This window comes from Echinops telfairi, unplaced genomic scaffold, assembly GCF_000313985.2.
Source record: "Echinops telfairi isolate 266 unplaced genomic scaffold, ASM31398v2 ScPeMD7_7458;HRSCAF=8496, whole genome shotgun sequence".
NCBI lineage: Eukaryota > Metazoa > Chordata > Mammalia > Afrosoricida > Tenrecidae > Echinops > Echinops telfairi.
In genome coordinates, this window is record NW_022111358.1 from 48,657,560 (window position 1) to 48,667,409 (window position 9,850).

Genomic DNA, 9,850 nt, shown 5'->3' on the forward strand with positions numbered 1-9,850 from the left:
CTCTTGGCACCTCGGAGAGCCCAAGGGTGTCCCATGGAAGAACCCACCACCCCAAGGCCAAGACCCCCTCCAGATACTTGTTCTCACCAAGAACCCCCCAAACACACTTCTGGGGTCCTCCTTGGGGGTACACTCAGATAGGAGGTTAGGCTGCCTCCCTGGGGGCACCCCTGACCCATCTTATCTACACCCAGATCAGGGCCCAGACCTGGTCTTGTCAGAGCCTTCCAACCAGGACTGGACACTCAGCCTGCCACCTCCCAGCAGCCCCAGGCTTCCCCAGGAGCCAGCCCTGCCCTGCTGGGCCCCATCTGAGGCGAACCAAAGGATGCAGGTTCCAAAGGAGAGATGGGGCGCTAGGCGCCAGCCTGCGGGTGTGGGAGGCCAGGGGTGGGCGAGGTGAAGTGTCTGGGCCTTACAGGCTCAGGCCGAGTGGACGCTGGGAGCGCAGCCAGGAGAAACCCAGGGGCCAGGGGAGGCATGGGAGTCCCCCTGTGTCCCCTACCCAGGTCGCAGGCCATAGACTCTGCATTGAGTGGGATCCCAGGACCCAGACTCAGGCACAGGCTGGCTGCCAGCTGCGGATGCTCTGATTGCAGCCCCTGGCGACCCTAAGATTTCGGGGTTTAGAGACGCGTACCTCTCGGGCCCCTGCGAACCCCCACAGCTGGCTGGGTCTGGGCCCAGGCCCTCTCCCCGGCTGGCCAGAGCTCGGGCCTCCCAGGGCGCCTGCCCCATCGGGCGGCGGCCGCCTCCCCCAGGCCCGACGCGGCAGGTCCCTGCGGCAGCACCGCTCTGCTCCCCAGCTGCCGCCTCCGCGCGGCCCCCGGGCTTTCCAGGGGAGGGGGCCCCAAATCTCTACCCGCCCACGCGGCGCGTTCGAAGTTCCCCAAAGTGACCCAAGGCCCCGCATCCCCGCCCCTCGGGCTTCCCCGGAGACTCCGCCCTCCGCCCCCTCCGCGCCTGGGAAAAGTTGCGAGCGACGCCCCAAACTCCGGGCCCCCAGTCTCCCACCCCGCCCCCACGCCACGGCCCCTGGAACCCGCCAACCTCCGCCGCACAGGGGCGCAGCGCCCCCCGGCCCGGGCCGGCGCCATGACGCGGGGCTCCGGCGGCGGTCAGGCGGCAGCCAAGAGTGGGGTGGGCGGCGGCGCGGGCCCTGAGCACGTGCGCCGCGGGCCGGGGGCGCTTACCTGTTGGAGGTAGAGGAAGGCGGCCGGGCAGGGCACGGAGTGCGGGAGCATGCTGCCGGAGTTGGGCAGCAGGAGGCAGCCCGAGTTCGCCATGGAGCACAGCATGGGGCGGCCCGGGCGGCTCTGCGCTCGCTGCGCGGCTCGCACCCTCCGCGCGTCCCTCCGAGTGTGCGCGCGCCGGGCCCGGGCGCCCTCGCCGTCCCCTCCCCGCTCCCTCCTCCGAGTCCTCCCGCGCGCCCTCCCCTCCCCGCCCCCGCGCCGGCTCTCTAAGGGGGAGGCATGGGCCGGGCAGCGGCGTGCCTCGGCCCGGGGCTCCCCTGCCCGGGAGGGTGGTGGAGAGCGCGCGCGAGAATGGAGGGTAGAACGAGGCAGGCACTTTGGAGGCTCGGGAGCCGCGTCTGCAAAGAGTGGTGCGTGTGCGTGTGTGCGCGCGTGTGCGCGCGTGTGTAGCGGTGGGAGGGGGAGTCCCTGGCGTACTCCGGCCCCAGACGGAGCCCCGCGCGGGCCGGGGCAGAGAGCCCCCCACCGCCGCACCGCCGGGATACCTCACTGAGCCCCGCACCCCGCAGCCCCCTCCTTCAGCCGCTGTGGGGGTCCTGCTGCCTTGGGGTCTGGAATGCCCCTGGGGCCGGCCCGCGCGGCGCAGGAGCCGCCTGCCGCCTCTGCGGCTCGCGGCGGAAGGCGGGCGCTGGGTGCGCTGCTTAGCGGCGGAGACCGCGGTCAGAGAAGCGCCTCTCCGGAGGGAGGCCGGCGCAGCGGCGGGGATGTCGGTGATGTAATGAGGGCATCTAGTCAGAGGCTCCCGCGCCAGGGAGGCGGCTCCGCTCAGCCAGGGCCGCCCCTAGCCTCTCTTGCCTCCCGTGGGACTGCAGACCCCACACATGTACCCCAGCGCCGGCCCACGTGCATGGCTTTGTGGAATGGGGTCGCAGAGCGAAAGGGCCATGCCCACAAGACACCCTCTCCTTCCCAAGGTGAGACGCAGCTCCTCCGTGGTCCATAGGGCCAGGGGTACACAGGTCAACTCAGAGCGGCACCTGGCAGGGGGCAGCGGGTCTCTGTTCTGCCCCTTACACCCCCGGGACAGGTGTGGATGGGTGTGTGCATACACATGCTTCCCAAAAGGCAGGTAAGCCTGCAGCTTCTGCCACCAGGGCTGCGGGTCTCCTTCTCCAAGATGTCACAGCCGCAGGTGAGGACTAGGCCAATCAGGGGTACCTGTCACCTAGCTACCCACTGTTACCTCCTCAGAGTGCCTCCAGGGTCACTGGTCCTGCCTGAGGCTGGCACATAGGCAAGGAAACCTTGAGGGGCTAGCCTGGGAGGGGATGCCCAGGGGCTGGGACCCAGATGTGTGACACCCCCTCTGAGCTTCAGTCTCCTCTCTACCCTGGGTGGTCGGCTTGGGGTGATGTCTGAGACCTCAGGAACTTTCAGTGAGGAGGAGAGGAGGCTCTGTGGTTTGAGGAGTCTAGTATGAGCCTTGTGGGCAAGGATGGCCCTGCTGCAGGTCCCTCGAACCAAACAGGGGCATGCAGACTGCTGATGGAGTTTAGGCCAGCCAAGTGCCCCCACTCTCCTGACCTCTTGCTGGAGTGTTGCTCTCTGATCAGGAGTGGTGTTGGCCTAGTGGGATGGCACGCCTGGACCACACTGATCTCACAGACCTCCAAGATGGTGACAGTGGTGGCAGGGGCGGCAGGCGCGTACCTAGGCTTGAAGTTAGGCCCAACACAACATGCAGACTGCATCCTCTACCTCCTAGCTCCTTGTAGCATCTGTCCATCACCACTTCCCTGTCTGTGGAGGACACCAGGGATTTGGGGCAGCCACATGGCCCCCGCCCCAGACCTCGGGCTCTACATTTGCCTGTGGGTCAGTCATCCCTACCCAAATTGGGCTGGGGTGGGGGGCAGTCGACTCCAGCCCCCAGGAGACTCATTCCAGCCTGACCTCTCTCCCTCGGAGCACTTCCTAAGCAAGTGCATACTTAATTTATGGGGTACAGGGTGGGAGGGAGAAACATCTGTCAGGGAGTGAGCCCACCGTCTGACAGGGAAGCCAAGCCAGGCAGCCAGACTGTGGTCCAGGGTGCTGAGTGCCCAGTCTGAAAGGGGGCTGGGGAAGGGTCCCTGGGCAGACCCTGAGCCCAGCCATTGACCCAAGAAAGCGGATCTCCTCTGTCTCACCTGGCTGCATCATCACTTGCAGCCTGTCCTTGCACCTGGCCAGGGAGGGCCTCCTAGCCTCACCTCCATGGGAGAACTGGTGCCCTGGGAACATGTCTAGACACCTGCTTCCCTCCGCTAGCGAATTGCAGTCAGGCTCCAGAGAGGAAATGGAAAACTGTAGAACAGAATTAAAGTCGAACCTTCAGAAAAAGGAATTGAACTTGTGTGTGTGTGTGTGTGTGTGTATGTACTCATGCACTCGGCTTCTTTCTTGGGAAGCAGCTGTGTCCCCCTGACCCCACACAGTACCCTGGACTGGGCACTTCCAGAGTGAGCAGATTACAAAGGGACAAGTCTCAGGAGGCCTGGGCCCCGTCAGCTGTGTCTCTGGGGATTCTCACTATGAAACAGCTGAACACAGCAGACAGTCTGGCTGCCCCCTCCCCCGAGACTAGAAGTGTCAAAGGGGCAGGGAGCTGGCTCACAGCATTCTCCCGAGGCCTAGGACAACCCTGGCCTGGGTGCAGGTGGACACTCTTTCCTGAGGCTGGCTCAGGCCCTGGCTGCCGTTAGACGGCCTGAAGGCCCGTCTGCCTGAGAGATCACTGGAGGAGAGGGGAGAGGGGATCAGCCTGGCTTTGCCAGCAGAGCCTCTGGAAGCTTCTACCACCCCCCAAATGGCATGGACCACCCTCTCCTATCATCATTTCTGGGTCTGATGGTCAGGAGCCAGGAAGTCCACACCTTCATTGCAGTCCTCAGGGTGGAGCCTGCTTCTCGGGTGGGGCGAGTGCACCCAGGGGGGCTGTGAGCTGGAAGCGCTGTCAATCCAATGCTAGTGTTCACCCCCACCAAAAGAACCCAGAAAAGAAATACCCCACTCTTGGGATCTTCCTTCGCGGGGGCCTTGTTAGGGAGGCGGGAGCCGCACGGTAATTATTTCGGCGCTCCTGGGCACCGCTATAAATACCCAGCAAGGGAGGCGGCTCCTAGGCTTTGGAGATCTCCTGGCTCCTTCCTGCCCCTGTCCTGCTATGCCGCCTTTCCTGCAGAGGCTCTACAGGGGTGGGGGTGCTCCCCGACACCTTGCAAGGGAGGGGGCTGGCTTCGAGGGTGACAGCGACCCAGTAGCTTGGCACACACCCTCATCTCCCCTGTGGACACCTCTGGGGAAGGGGTGCGGCATAGGCCCATTGGGAGAACGCCAGCCAGAGCGCTCCCTCTAGTCTCTTGGTCTGTTTCCATAAAATAGGTGTTGGTGGTGGGGGTGGCCCAGCAGGGGGACAAGACTCCTTGTCTTCCTGTGGGGAGGGGGAGCTGAGGGGAGCCCAGAGTGGTCTCAGCCACTGAGGAAAGGCACTGGCCACTAGGTGAGCCGAGAACTCACCAGCCCACTGGTAGCTGGGCTCATGGGAGCCAGGTCCAACCAGACTCTCCCAGTACACTGCAGGCCACGCTGCCTGCAGAGACAGGGGGCCGGCCCAGGCTGGGGCAAAAGAGGCGGGATTGTGGAGCTGTGCACAGCATCTCCACAGGGGGCTGGACTCTGCAGGCTGATGCCTGGGAAGCCTGACTTTGAGGCAGTGTGTGTGCACACGTAGGTGTGTAAATGTATGCATGAGGATTCCTGCAAAGCCTGTATATGTTTGCATATGCGTGGGTATGCTTGTGTGTGTTTGCACGTTTCTGTACATGCGTCTGTGTATATATGTGCATGTGTTTCTGTACCTGTCTCTGTATGTGTGCCTGTGCATGCATGCATGTGCATGTGTCTTTCTGTGTATGTGTCTCTGTGGGCATGTGTGTGTGTTTGTGTATGTATATGGGTGCATGTGTATGCATGTGCTATACATGTGTGTACATGAGTGTTTCTATACATGCCTCTGTGCATGTGTGTACATGTGTGTGTGCTTCCATATATGTGTACTTCTATACACTCAAAACACAAACTCGCAGCCATCAAGTCAATACATTGACTCAGAGTGAACCTCTGTGGGTTTCCAAGACTGTAACTATTTTCAGGAATAGAAAGCCCACTCTTTCTACTGGTAGTTTTGAACTGCCAACCATGAAGATCGCAGTCCAATGCATAACCACTATAGCACCAGGGCGCTACAATATACACTATATGTATGCACCTGAGTGCATGTAATGTGTGCTTGTGTGTGTGCATGCGTTTCTGTATGTCTATGCTTCTATATGTGCCCACATGCATGTTTGTGCACACAATGCAGTCACTCGTGTGTGCATGTGTTTATGCACATATGTACATTATGCGTGTGTGTATGTATGCTTATGCACATGTGCTTATGTATGCATGTGCACGCATGTTTTTGTATGCATGTGCCTATGTTTTTGTATGCAGGTATATGTTTATGTATGCATGTACATGTGGCTTATGCATACACGTGCTTAAGTATGTGTGTACATGTGTCTATGTGTGTGTGTGCATGTGTGTTTATGTATGCAGGTGCTGGATGTCTGTGGAGATGTGGCAGAGCATGAAGCACTGACAGGACAAGTGTGGGGTGACCCAAGAAGACTCTTCTGTGAGCTAAGCTGAGTCCCTGCCCTGAACTCCACCCTTGTGCATCCAGGGTAACTCATGACCCACTAGGGCACCTATAGGATGGGACTGCAGTCAGGCTGCTAGGGGAGGAGCAGCCCTCAGAGAAGGCCAGGTAGGGGAGGAGAAAACTTTTAGCTTTTGCTGAGAAGCCCTTTGCCCCCGAGGATGGTGGTGCCCCATCTGACTCCCCAGATGAAGCCAGGCTGCGAGGAGCGGAGCTCACTGGCTGGGCAGGCAAGGTCCTGGTGTCCACCCCAGAGGTGACCAGCAGAGGGCCCACAATCACCGGGCCATGCAGCCCTGTGCTCCAGCCTGCCCAGAAGGGCCTGGAGGGGTTCCCCAACTCTGGCCCCTCTGCAACCTGAGCCAAGGAATCCCGGCAGGCAGAGGGAGCCCAGAGTCAGCGCTGTCCTGGCCAGTACCCACCTGCCAGTGCAGAGACCCAGGGGCGGGGGAGAAGGCCGCCCCCTGGCAGGGCGCCCCGGGCCCGTGGGGACTGCAGCAAAAGTAGGAACCAGTGAGCAAAGGAAGTTTATTTATCTGTTTAATTAAGAGGCTTTTGCTGCCACATCGGGGTCCATCCGTCTCACTTACAAGTGCGCCCCAGTGAAATGAAACATAATAAATACAGGGAGGCTGAAAGCCCAGGCCACACTCGAGATGGACGGGCGGGCCAGAAGCGGCACAGGGCTGCACTTATAAGCACATCTTTCTTTGCAAGTTCCACTCCCCTCTGTCTCCCCCCCACCCCCACCCCCACACCAGAGGAACCCTCTCTGAGACAGGACTCCCGGTGCTGGTGGCTGGCTTTGCTGTTCAGCCTGCTTGAGTCCTTTTCAAAGAGCCCCCAGGCCTGCCCCCCACCCTCCCCGCTCCCACTCAGCACAGGAAGCGGCTTTTCTTTATTCCTATCTCTGACCTGAGGGCTCAGGAACCCTGTGGCCACTTCAACTTGCCAGGAACATAAGTGGACAGAGGCGGGGGTGACGGGTGATGTATTGCCATTATTGATTGATAACTGGAACAATACCTTACATTTGCTCGGTGCCTCTCTGACCTCCCCAGACGCGTCAGCACAGCTCAGCTTGCACCCTCTGCTCCAGCTAGGCAGGGAACGCTTAATGATGCTCATTTGGTGTAGAGGGACACTCACAGGACCACAGAGGGGCCACCGCTGGCCCAAGGTCACATCACTGGTCAGAGGTGGCAGAGCCTGGGTCGCCAGACACGTTCCCCAACTCCCTGACTCGCAGGCAGCCTACTCCCATCTCCTGGCACACTTGGTCCTGGTATTTCTGGGAGTGTCTTTGTCATTAGCCTTTGCTCCTTGCTTTGCGCTCCCTTCTAACAGGATCAACCCCAAACCAAATGTGCTCACACCACAGTCCTCCGCAGCTCGGACATGGGCTAATCACACCGCGGCCGGCCGCATACCAATTATCTTGGCTCTCCTCTTTCTCATTAGGCAGGAGGTCTCGGGAACTCAGTGGGGTTGCTGAACCCTTTGACGAAGCCAGGATGGGAAGCTGCCTTTGGGGTGAGGAAGTCCTTCTGCGGGGACCTCAGTCCATCTGGTGCCCGAGCTCAATATCCCAAACCAGCATCCCCACTATGAGCTGGACTCACCTCCCGGGGGCCCTCCTGTCCCAGGTAAGCCCCTGAAGGACTAGCTGGGGCCAAGCCCACATTCCTCCCCAACCCCCCTTCCCCAAGGAGCTGCTGTTGGTTTTCAACTGCCAGCCATTCTGATCGCAGTCCAACATGTAACCACTATGCCACCAGGACTCCTTGGAATCCCTGGGTGGTGCAAACTGTTACTGCAATTGGCTGCTAACCGAAAGGTTGGGGTCAAGTCCACCCTTGGGTGCTTTGGGAGAGTCTGGTGGTCTGCATCCCAAAATAACCAGATGTGAGTGACCTCGTGGAACACAATCCACTCTGACACACAGCGGGGCGGGGGTACACACGAGGAGTTGGAATCACCACCACTGCACCCAGTAAGGGCAACCGCTAATGTGGCGTTTCAGCACCAGGGACAGCGCCAGCATCTTGCCGAGGAGGAAATGTGGGATCTTATTGCCCCATTTTCTGCCTCCCAGCTGGAAGCTAGAACCTTTCAGAGGCAGACACAGCACTGCCTTTCCCCACCCCACCCCCCTTTTCTTCCAGCTCTCCATGGGGGGAGACCCTGACGTCTCCCTGGGGAGCCGAATCAGGTTTTTATCACCCTGACTGTCACGAAATTCTTCCTTGTGTCACACACAAACCTTTTCCACCTTCATTTTACTCAAAGGCAGAAAAGCCTTGACAGTTTGCCAGGGGGGAGCTCGGCCTACAAGAGGAAGCTGTTCTCGTTTCCTGTAACTCCTGGCAGGGTCTGGGGGTCGCCCGCCAGTCTGTAGGGTCTGTGAGGACCGTATGCTGGGGGAGGGGGGGGCCCAGAAATCGAGAAGGGCTTGGAGGGCTGGGTGCAGAGGAGAGTGCTATATCCTCCTGGGTGCCAGAAAGGGAGATTGTGAATGCCCCTTGGGCAGCGTCCGGGGCTGCTCTCAGGGCTGTGAGAACCGAGGGGAGTTTCAAGTCCACTTAGGGTGGACCTGAGCAGACGAGGCACGCAGGCTGTGACACCGAGCCCCCAGGGATGGAGCCCTGGTTTTCCCTTGCCCTCAGTGGAGAGGTTGGGACTGGGCCTCGGTGGCCCAAGCAGAACCCAGCCCAGCGTGCTCCAACCTCCATAACAGTCAGGCTCCAATGAAAACCTCCCCACAGAAAGCCCAGTTTCCCTTCTCATAGCATTGGACCCAGCTACTTTGGACAGGGCGACTACAGACCCCGGGCAGCACTGCATAGAGGGGCAGGACCCACCTGGGGCTGTGGCATGCAAGTCATGCCAATTCTGGGCACCTAGGAAGGGCTCTGCTGGAAGCATCTGCCTCCACCGCTGCCCAGTGGCCCTCATGGAGCAGAGCCACAACTTCCAGGGCCCAGCAAACCGAGTGTGAGGGGCTGGCATGCTGCTCTTCCCCTGCCCGCTCCTGCTTCCCGAGGTCAAAGCACCAACTCATTAAAAGCTCATTAGGGGCCCGAGGCACACAGAGGCCCAAGAGGCAATGCTGTCCTGGCAAAGCCCCGTCTCTGGGGAGGCCAGAGCATGGCCCCTGTGCCAAGCTGCAGAAGGGAGCTGGGTGATGGGGCAGCACACGCAGGCCTCTGGGGGCTGAGGTTGTCCCAGGACGAGGGGATAGGAAGCCACGGAGCAGACATGACCCTGCAGCTCTCCTTCCCATGTGCCCAGGGTGATGATATGGTCCATGCAGACTCACAGGCCAAATAGGAGTTCCTTCCTCTGGCCCAAAGGGGAGGGAGGGCCAGCAGGAGCTAGGCCAGCACTGGCCCTACCTGGCAGCTTGGCCTGCCATGGGGAGAGTGTGTCAATTGCCACCTGGCCTGAGTGCTGTCTGCTCAGAGGAAGCAGCATGGTACTGACATGGTCCCTTTGAAGCCCTAGAAGTTACTCGAGGTGGGGAGGGGGGGTGCCTGGAGGGCTGGGCGCTCACTTTGACTTGGGTGGGAGGCTATTCCAGGACACTGAGCCCATCCTTCTGCGGCCTCTCCCTCCTGGGAAGCAGCAAGCTCGCCTCTCTGCATCCCCTCCTGCACCGGGGTCCAGCACCGTCTTGGCATCCGTACAACTCTCCATTTCCAAGGCAGGAGGTTTCTGGGAATCCACTGGCACGGCATGGAGGGCTGGGGAAGGCTGGCAGCCAGTGGAGGGCCGGGTGTTGCTCTCACAGCGCCTGCCTTTCCTCCTGTGGAGAGCTGCTGCACTAGGATGGGGGGCGCATCTGTCCCTCTCCTCACTTCCCCAGGATGCTCTGAGTTTTGTTTCCCGCTTGATTCATATGCAGCCAACAGAG

At 60.5% G+C, this 9,850-nt stretch overlaps 1 protein-coding gene across 3 annotated transcripts in view; it reads right to left on the bottom strand.

Annotated features, from left to right (window-relative positions):
- RBFOX3 (RNA binding fox-1 homolog 3) overlaps positions 1 to 9,850 on the bottom strand; it is a 257,622-nt gene that overhangs the window by 66,097 nt on the left and 181,675 nt on the right. For 2 of the 3 annotated variants that reach the window (XM_045299842.1, XM_004709113.2), the window contains exon 1: positions 1,194 to 1,216. The exons of the other annotated variant lie outside the window; for it this stretch is intronic. The gene's annotated coding sequence lies outside the window, so the exon portion shown is untranslated. Of the gene's footprint in view, positions 1 to 1,193; positions 1,217 to 9,850 lie in introns of those variants that run through there. 3 annotated transcript variants of the gene reach the window in all.